An 11,074-nucleotide genomic window follows, 5' to 3' on the forward strand; every position below is an offset into this window, starting at 1 on the left:
CTCAAAATACCGCCATGTTTTGAAGGACTACAAATTAGTGTTAAATCTATTTTACAATTATGGGATGATTTGAAAACCGAAGGAGTAAAATTTTTCATGATTTCTAGAGTAAACCAAGATCCGTTGGAAAATCTATTTTCCATGACACGTATGTATGGTGGAACATATAATCAAAATCCAAGTACAAAGGCTTTTCGACTATTATTACAAAAAAATATTGTATTATCTAAGCCTGCACAATCTGCAAATTGTTTGGATGATGAAGATGAAATTTTATTTCAAAGTGTAACAAATACATCTGCATCTGCATCTACATCTACATCTACATCTACATCTATTGATCAAATAACAGCTAACGACTTCGAAAGGGATGATGATGAAAATATATTGATGAATGTCGAAAAAATTGTTGTGGACGTATCAGATGTAGATAATGAAACTTTAGAAGCATCTGCTATTGAATATTTTGCAGGATTTGTTGCTAAAAAATGTGTCATGAAATCAAATTGTGAACAGTGTCGTGTCTCATTTATTGACACAAATCACGAACTGACAGACGCAAGACAAATATTAATATTTTTCCGAGCATATGAAACTAGTGATGGTCAGGAATTAGGACATTTATATGTCCCTACAGCAGAGTTTTCATTTGTATTTAAACTAATGAATGCAGTATTTGATGCAGGTTATCCTAATATTAGAGGAAATTATAACATATTAGATACTCTATTTCCATTGATGATACAAGCTGTACACATAAAGTATCCAGGTTGGTTTCAGCATGATACTTGCAGCATCCATCGAAAAAATCTTGCATATTATATGATAAAAGTTAAGATACATAAAGATGTAGTTTGGTTAGGACAGCGGCTAAGAGTTCAAAAAAATCGCTTTCAACGTAAACCTCCACAGAAATTGATAAATTTACAGAGTATGTAATAATATTAATTTCACATTTTACTCATCGCGGGATTTTGTGCGGATCGAGTAAAAAGATCGCAGCTTTTTGAGCAGAACGATTTATGAAAAGCACTCTCTCTCTCTCTCTCTCTCTCTCTCTCTCTATATATATATATATATATATATATATACAAATATTGAACAAATTATAAAATATTAATAAAAAGATACAAATATTGAAAAAATTATAAAATATCTTCTTATTTATGGCAACTCATATACTAATTTCTGTTTTATCTTTCATACATTTTTAGCTATTACCATCTTGTCGATGATAAAAGATTTGTACATTTCTGATGATAAAACAATGATTATATAAGGTAAAACTCCCTTCTTTCGGAATAGTCGAATAGCCAAAACAGTCGATAATGTCAGTATTCTTCAATTACCACCGGGCCCCCGGGCAGTCACGAAAATTTACCCCAGGGTTGTCGGTCTTTAATAGTATCTCGTCGGTGGTATAAGGTAAGTAAAATGATGATAATTCTTGAATTATTTTATATCATGATTCAACAATTTAATCAATTGAATGTTTTCCCGCAGGAAGTTGTTCGCAGATCTTCGTTGTTCACAAAATGGCTGACACGCATGTCGCTGGGCACAAGTACCCGCCGCTTCTCACTTCACAATGAATATAATTAATTTTGGTGACTCAGCACCTCTCGCTTTTGTATCGCGAGTGTGTAACGCGTTTTAGCGGGCGTCTTGCCGGTTGTTACGAATCGCGGGGCGAACCATCAACGCGTCCGGGCTCGACTCGCGGAACTTAGAATACGCGAGGAACTTTAGCGCGCGATATAATGTCACCTACTCGACGGTTCCCGACAGACTGCCTCGAGCGACGGTGCTCTCTCGGGCTCCCCACCATTGGTCGCAGCCCCCACTTCGTCGCCTATTGCGCCGCAGTGCCAGATGTTCCGACTTTCTTTCCCCCGCTTACGCTGTTTACGCGTGCGGACGTTCTGTAACGTCACCGCGGAAATTTCCACTGGATTTGCGGTCGCGCCGCTCACGCGTCCTGGCATCGATGCACCAGGTTTTCTACTTTGCTAATTTGCGTCTGCCGCCGCCGCCGACCTATGCGCACGACCTCTCTCGCGTTACGAAACATGCTCCCGGACGACTTCCTCGGAGAAGATGTCCGGGTGACTTTCACCACGCTCGCCGTTGACGCCGACCTCCTCTGATCGATCTTTGGGGTCGAGGAAACACGTTTCCACCGCTTGTTCCTGGAGACGACGTCCAGGTTCTTGAACCGTTGACCAAGGTCGCCGGCTTGACGCCGACCTCCCCTGACCGTCTCCCAGGTATCGGTCGTTCGTCATGGGCTCTTATTTTTAGGGGAAAGCGCACGGTCCGCAATTTCGCTTTGTCGGATCTCGCGGCCGACCTTCCCTGACGAATCTTTGAGCCTCGCGTGTGAGTCATGAGCCCTTATTCCCGGGCCAACGTGCCTGGTTTATGATTTTGCAAACGCGATCTTGCTTTTCGCTAACAATCTTCCCTGAATGATTTTCGAGCTTCCCGTGTCAGTCATGGGCCATCACTCACATTCGAGAGCTTTCGGTATTTTGTTTCACGAACGCGATCTCGGATCGCGCTACCGACTGTCCATGACTACTTCTTGTCTCTCGCACATCGGTCATGTGCCGTTGTTTCCGAGATTAAGCCCTCGGTAAACTATTTCGCGAACGCGGTTTCAGATCGCGCAAATTGACTGTCCATGACTCCTTTCATCGCTCGCACGTCGGTCATGGGCCGTTATTTCCGAGATTAAGCCCTTGGTAAACCATTTCGCGAACGCGGTCTCGAATCGTACCTTCCACCTACCCGGGCGTTTCCTGGGGCCCAAGAGTTTCTCCTGCGCTGTCCCGCTGTGAAGATTGCGTGTGGCTCGCGCTCAACGAGCGCGCGTCCTGTGTCGGTTCGCGTATATCAAATCAACCAATGTGTATCTTGAACCGGACAACCAAACAAAATGAACTTTACTCGACGCCTGTCGAAAACTTAAACTACTTGAGCTATGGCTCGGCGGACTCAGCCGCAAACGCACTTAAAGCTACTACAACTTTGCGCCGGATGGGAAATTATAATGTATATAAATCAACTTAGGAACTTTCCTCATCCTCGGAGCGCCTGAACTTGAGTCGATCATAGAGAGCTTGCCCCGTCGTCCGTTGACGGATCCTCTGCTCCGCTCGCCTGCTTTGCTGTGGCTCGCCGCACCGTCTCCGCTGAAAATCTACGAATAACGACGCGAGGAGATTTTATCGTTGGGTAACGCGACATCTTACCGCACGGTCGCATGGGAAGGCTCAGAGGACCATCCTAGGAACACGCCAATAGGGTCGGCGTCATAAAAAAGTGACGGTGCCAGAAGTTGGCGGCACCAACGTCTTCTCCTGGAACAAACAACGGAGAGCTGTTCAGGGCGAGCCTAGAGATGCACCTGTGAGGTCGGCGTCGACGGAAGTCAATGGTACTAGGAATTGGCGGCACCAGCGTCTTTTCCTGGAACAGGCGCTGGAGACGTGATCGGGATCTAGGAGACGCGATAGAGGGGTCAGCGTCGTCGGCGAACACGGCAAAGTTAAACCAAGCAACTTCGCCGAGAAGCGACATCGGGAACGTAACGAGGAGCATCCCGGAGTACGTGCGCAGAGGTCCTCGTCAACGCCCGAGCAACTTGACCAGACGCTATCAACCTGGAGAATCGGCGCCAGGAAATGTATGGAAATCTACCGAAGAACGACGAGAAGCTTCCACGGGTAGAATTTTCTGGAAACAATTCACTAGGCGAGTGCGTGAGTCATGCGGCGAACACGTGATAGCGCCGGTAAATACGTGCCGAATACAATAGGCGCGAATAACAAGTACGAAAGTAGGAGCGACACGGCATGGTGGGAAGGCAAAGCGAACATCGTTTCTCGAGGCAGTCTTTCGGATATAGCAGTAGCGGACGGACGTCTCTATATAGTATATTTCAATTGGGAACATAGATCTCGAATACGGACATAGTGTGCGAACATAGTTACTCGTTATATATAACAACCGAAAACTCCCGCGTAATTGCGCGTTAAATACTCGTTTGACAATAGCGAGGGGTACTTAGTTACTAAGTGGAAGTAAAGTGTTTGCCGTTAGGCGTAGGGCACGTAGATGCGGAATTTCTTCAATTGTGAAACACGTTGACCTTGAACCGACGATCTGCAATAAAAGAATCGTTAATTAAAGTCTCAAGATTAATTATACATACTTACCTTCTACTTACCTTGTCCATCGGCGATGATCCATCGTTGTCCAGAGGCAATCCGGTATGCGATAAGGCGAGAATCCGGGGAAATACAGCAGCGGCGATGATCCATCCGGGGCAGGAACCTGAAACAAAAGAAGAATATTAGAGTATTGTTAATAATCGAGACGACATCCTTAGGAAATTTTCTCGGTAGTAGTAGGTCAAACCGCGCGAGTGGCGACCGTTTGACAGGAACAAATATCATCCTCTCCCACGTAACAACCAGGAACGCCGCCTGGTGGCGGTCTTGGTCCAACTTCCCTAGGGCCCATTTCCGCCGCGTTTTCTCCTAAGGCCAGCTCAGCGAGGACAGAAACCTCGCGTAGAGCAAAAGGGCAAAAACTGGCTTGATCTCGATGTTCAGTACGCATAGAGACTGCGAAAGCACGGCCTATCGATCCTTTTGGCTTGAAGAGTTTTCAGCAAGAGGTGTCAGAAAAGTTACCACAGGGATAACTGGCTTGTGGCGGCCAAGCGTTCATAGCGGCTCGGCGGCGGGTAAGCACTGCCGGAGGGGCGGCTCGGGCCATCATCTCTATGTATCGATGGTCCGACAAGGACTCTCCGTGGCCACCCTCCAGCCGTGTATCTCGCGCGCGGCAGGGGGAGTCGCCCAGGTGAGATCGATTACCGAGGCCCCCTGCCGGCGCACACATGTGCTTTCTCGGCCCGTGTTTATGAGGCACAGCCTCGAGCCGAGCCTCGCCGCCCACCGCTCCAAGAATCTGCCCCTCGCGTTTGTGAGCGGGAAACCCCACAGCGAAGACTTCGCGTTGAAGTCCCCCGCCACAATGACCCGGCCAGTGGACACTTGCGGACACAACCCTCAATGTCCAGTAGTGTCCGCTCAAATCTGGCCAGGTTCCAGCTTGGAGGGGTGTATACTCCACGGAGATGAGTCCCCAATGCACCGCCACGAAACCCACCCCGGCCTCACCACGAGTGCACGGGGGGCCCGTGGCAGCGCTCTTCATGTGATAGCGACGGAGCCGCTACGGTCTTTGACTTACCAGGGGTGGACTGCTGGGACCCTGTAGAGCTCCGCCACCCCAAACTACACCGGCGCTCTGCCATCGTGTGGATGAACAAATCCTGGGCCGTGCGGGCGTGGTTTAGGTTCGCCTGAAGGACCCCTAGAGATATAGACTACCTAGTCCGTTTCCATGGGGCCCTCCACCGCCTCCCTCTCCAAGGCCGCCGGAGCGGCTTTCTCCTCAGTGGGCCCGCCAGGGAGCTGGTCGTTGTTCGGTGTGGGTCCGCCCATCCCACCGAACCCTTTCCTGTCGCGAATTTCGCGAAATCCACGAGAATGGAGTCGGCGAGAGCGTTCACCGCGGCGACCTCACTGGCCGCCTCCGCCTCCGCTCCACCCACCCTCATTTCGACCTCTTCTACGGCCGTCCGTATCTCTCAATCTCGTTGTCTCACCTCGCTTCGCGACAACGCGCGGGTCGTGCAAACGTTAACGCGCGGCAGAAACACTGAGCGTAGTACGCACACGTATGTACATATATCGATATATCGATTCGAATGGATTTACTTGCTAGGTTGATAATATACTCGCAACCGCGTAAAGATACACGGTCTCGCTTCGCGTGTACTTAACGTGAGATACTGCCGTGTCTCTTGGTATCTTTCTATCCTGGCCGATAAATCATAAGTCATACATAAACTATCTTTATTGCTTATCCCCGCAGGGTTTGCAAGGCGTTTTTATAAGGAACTTTACCCAAACCTTTACACTACTACCTTTTCTCTTCTCACTTTAACCCTTTGGACCAAGGGCTTAACGTCTCTTTCCGAAAGACGAAGCCCAGTTTGCTCCGCACAAGAGCCTATCTTGCACGGAGGGGCGCAGCTTCGGAAAAACATTCCATGCTTACATGGCTCTAGTGGACTCGAACCCTGGTTCCTCAGATTACGAGTCTGGCGCTCTACCACTAGACCACACTGCCGCCCTTCATAAGTCATATATATCGATTTGATTTACATGCTGGATCGATAATAACGCGCGCACGGTTTATCATCAAAAGCGATATTAGTGCCGCATAGTGTCGAAAAAGTGAAAGGGACACGGCGACGACGATAATAACGACGTATCTTAATCGAAATATTTACATTTTGGACTTTGCATCGTAATATCTCCGCTTGTAGGGCACGTAGAGGAAAAATAAAAACACTTTTATTATATAAATCGACTCCAAGCTATCGATTGAGCCTACTCAGAACTTGATCCGTTAAGTCATTGTCGAGATCTCAAAATCTCGAGTACTTGCAACGTTGCGTCGCGTCGCGTCGCGTCGCGTCGCGTAAAAGAATCACGGTGCGGTCTCGCTTCGCGTGTACTTGGCGCGAGACACTACCGTGTCTCTTAAAATAACTTTTGAATACAATTTTAAAGTACATAAGAAATTAAATTTTCCAACTTTTGTTACATAGATAAATCTACTTTGAGTAAAAAATAAGTAAGATATTGTGTTAGATATTAAAAACAATATGTTGTAAATAGGAACAGATTATGAATTAGTTTATAGGATGTGTGTTATATTCCTTTCCATATATTTATCCAAGATTAAATATTATATATATCGATGTAAAGAAGCATATATATAGATATATATTTAGAATTTTAGTATGCATAAAGACAAGCGTGTAGTATGCATAAATACATATGAATAAAAAAGATAAGAAATATTTTTGTCTTATTATGCATTTTATTTTATAGAAAAGGTGATAATTGTTATTTATTACTAGAATTTATTCTAACCAAGCATCGATTTAACCCTAATTTTTTGTAGCCTATCCATCTATTTTTGATTAAAAAATTGACTTTATGATAGATAAAGTAATTTATGATAGATCAAGTAATATGACATAAGATTCTAAATATTCTGTCGTAAAACACTGAAAAATTTTAAATTATTTTAGAATTGATTGTATAGTACAATTATTCAATTTTGCAATAATGTATATAACTATATTATATCAAAAATAGAGTTTCGGCAGGTTACCTGCCGTGTTATGATTTTTACGAGGGCAAACGTGTTTTCGGAAGGTGAAAGTGAAATTTTTTGTGCGTGGAAATTTTGTAATATCTGCAATAATATTTGCTCTTCAAATCTCGAGGTACGTGATTATAAAGAGTAATGCATGCTGAACACAAATCCAGTGTAGTTTTTTCATTATCGTTGATGTCTAATATTTCGTGGAAGTTTTAAACCTGAAACTTGTGTTTGGGGCTAATCCGTCAGTAAGCACCCGGGGCAAGTCTGGCAGTTTCGTCACTGTGGCGCGCCGGGCGCACGACTTCAGCTCACGGCGATTTCAGGTTAGGTTTCTCTCGAACGTACGATTCTGTCTTCCCTTGCACGTGCGTCAATTTGTATAGGAGGGAAATGGTATGCATGTATCGTTGCAAAACGACTCTCGTCGACAAGGAGCAACTCAGGAAGGCAGTTCTTGCGGTGAGAAAAGATAAAATGAGCGCTTACGCAGCCGGCCCTCAAAAAATGCCACACAAACAGAACCGCAGCCTTCGACGAGCAGTGGGCGTAAATCGAAATCAAGGAAGCAGCAGCGGTCGGATTCTGACGAAGACTTGGATAGTACGTGTTGTGTGTGCTCAGAGAAGTTGACAATAAACAGAGCATATGGAAAACAGTGCATTGCGTGCGAACGTAGGGCACACAACACATGCGTGCGCTTAATTGTCAGGATCTGTATTCACGTGCCTAAATTGTTTTATGGAATAGGTAAAACAATTATTTTTTAATAATGTTTTGCATAAAAATTTTAAATAAATTTTTATATTTTTTTCTTAAAAAACAATTATTAAAATGTATCCTATCATTTTTCAGGATTAGATGTAACTATACATACGTATATGATGTATTGAAAATGCAGTGTGACGGATTTGCCCCGGAGGGAAGGGGTGACGGTTATACCCCGGCATTTTTGAGATTTCAATTTTTCCATTGTTGTCGTTTTTGCTCTACACCGGTTAAACAAAGCGACGTAGACAAAAATTTTCTTTATAAATTTTGTAGCTAAAGGTTCACTCTTATTTACAGTGGTATACCACATTCAACTAAAATTATTTATTTTGTTGTTAAAAATCGGCACCGAAAAGAAACTGACGGTTTAGCCCCGGTCTCCCCTACTTATCTTACTTGATACATTTTCAAGATGCGTACTGCATGAACGCATTTTCGTATTTTTGCGGTCGGTTTTTTTATCGAGAAATTTACCATTATTTTTTTTATTTCGTCAACATTATAAATTTTAATTTTTCGCGGAATATAATTGAGATATTATATATTCATAGACGCAATATTCATATAACGCAAAGTAAATTTTTCTTCTGTACTTGATTACATATTCCAAATTAAAAGAACGGGTTACAAGTTACAACGAAACGGACAATCAATATTCTCAAGTAAATAACGGAATTAATATCTAATGGAAATATTTTTTATCAAACTTGTGCAGTTAATTTTTATAAATTAATATTTTTTTTGTAAATTAACTTCTCGCGTGTTTTTTGATACGACCGATGGTCGTAATTAGAATCGAATAACGTAATATTATTTGTCGGCAATGATAATGATCCGATAATGGAAGGAATTTTTCTCCTTCCATTGTGATCTGGTCAAAATGCGACCAGATTATATATGTATAGCCATCGACAAAGGTAGGTCCGATCTGGCCAAAAGATAAAAGATTTGATATTGCTCGGGGGGCGGTAGAGCCGTACCCGGATTTGCGATAAAGCGAAGCTCGAAGGACCAGGGGAGAAGTGTAAAGTCTCCCCAAAGCGAAAGTTAAAATGCGACTCACCGTTCGTTGTGCCGTCGACTCCTGGAGGCTTCGTCTCGGTCGCGATCGGGCTCGTGCAGCAACGCAGGCAGGGCAGCAAGCAAAGCGAAAGCGAGGCAGGCAGCAGTAAATTAAGGCAGGCAGCAAGCAAGCAGGAGTAAGCAGGCAAAAGCAGCACACAAGCAGGCCGAGAAAGTAGGCGATCGCACTATCTCGCGACTCCGGATATTAGAGCAAGTCTCTCTGCTCCGCAATCTATCTCTGCTCCGAAAATCTCCCTGTGCTCCGAAAATCTCTCTGTGCTCCGAGACGTCGTAACGATGAGTGCCGAGAGCTCGCGGCGCTGGAACAGTGTCGCGAGCGAGTACTTATTCTTCAGGCGGGTGCCCTCGTGGGGTGAGCGAGGGCAGCACCGATTGGTGAGTCGCGCAATTATCGATTCCGCGTTGATCGCGATCCGCCGACGTTTCGCGCGAGTCACCGAAATACTTAAGACTAGGTACGCAAGAATATTATGTACAACGAGTAACGAGACTAAACTATTAAGTACGATACATGCATCTATCTACAGTTTGGTGCGCGCCAAACAGATATGATAAAGGTATAAAAGTGGTCAATATTGAACCATTTAAATATTTAATAAAATTAATAAAATATACTTTATTTTAATGTCGCAGTGAACTGAAACAATTAGACCAAAAATCATAAATAAATTATTAAAATACTGTTATTAATGTAATATCTAATATCATTACCCAATTACATACACAGAAATTAAAATAAAGTAATTATAGTTTATTTTATTATCGATACTCATAGCTTACTATTTTTTTTTACGCATATTCCAACTTATTTACAATTTGATAGAGTCATATAGCGTATGCCAAAAATAAGAAATAAAGTGCTACTTAGCCGCTCAGTGAGTGGTTATAATACTGAATGTATTCACTGAATGCACCTATTAACATGACCGTACTTTTGCTTATTAATGGGAAATATGATTTTATAAATTTGAGACTATACAATATGATTCGTATTCGAATCATCTAGATTCGCAATTTTCGAATAGTTCGGATTCGAATCATATAAATTCGAATTCAAATGGTTCGCACATTTCTACTATTTATCTACATCAACGTCTGCAGTATTTGATATGCAAAGGTATCAGAAACGAGACACGCAGCATCCGGGCGGATTTCTTTCATATAAGATCTGCTTTAATCCACTAAAACTGTCAATAAAGCTTCTATAATGTATCGCGTACGTTTTGTAGGAGGCATTTCTCTAATCTCTTTCCTAATTCTAACTAATAGTTAAATCATATGTCTATCTTTGTCTAATGTAAAGGATAAACAAAAACATATATAATTTAACTATTAGTTAGTTTACCCAAAAGGTTGGAACAACCGGCCCTTATAGATTTCTTTTTTTGTCACGGTAACAGTTAATTTAATGTCTTTTCGTCGTTTATTGCTTCCTCATAGAAGAAGCTTTGTTTTCGTAAACTTCGTATATGGATCTTTGATCGCATATAAAACTAAATCTAATCAACCAAATGTTAATGAATTATATATGAAATAGGGGTAGAAAAGACCGAAGAGAAAATTGTTTTTTTCTTAGTTTTCGATGCCAATGTGTTCCTTATGTTCTAAAACGTCGAAATATCGTATTAAAAAAAATGTCGTGTATGTGTGTATGTGTGTATGTATGTATGTATATGCCAAACTTACCGAAATTGTTATAACTCCAGAACTAATCAACCAAATCTTAACGAATTATACATGAAATAGGGGTAGAAAAAACTGAAGAATATAATAGAATTAATAAAAATTGCTAATAATAAAAGAGTTACCGATTTCTGTTTAAAAAAACAGCCGAACTTACCAAAATTTTAATGAATTGATTGGTTATATATGTAAATAAAATAATGGGGCCAAAAAATGTGTTGCTAAAGTTCAAAATTATAGATTGTTAAAATTTATGTTGAATAACAATTGCCGACAT

At 42.7% G+C, this 11,074-nt stretch overlaps 1 long non-coding RNA gene across 1 annotated transcript; it reads right to left on the reverse strand.

The window, feature by feature from the left end:
• Positions 1-3,922: 3,922 nt before the first annotated feature.
• Positions 3,923-9,660, reverse strand: LOC139822781 (uncharacterized). Its single transcript, XR_011734586.1, has 3 exons — positions 9,092-9,660; positions 4,232-4,338; positions 3,923-4,167 (listed from the first exon to the last, which is right to left on the reverse strand). It is a non-coding gene; the product is annotated as an uncharacterized lncRNA (long non-coding RNA).
• Between the last annotated feature and the right edge of the window lie 1,414 nt (positions 9,661-11,074).

This window comes from Temnothorax longispinosus, chromosome 12 (assembly GCF_030848805.1).
Source record: "Temnothorax longispinosus isolate EJ_2023e chromosome 12, Tlon_JGU_v1, whole genome shotgun sequence".
NCBI lineage: Eukaryota > Metazoa > Arthropoda > Insecta > Hymenoptera > Formicidae > Temnothorax > Temnothorax longispinosus.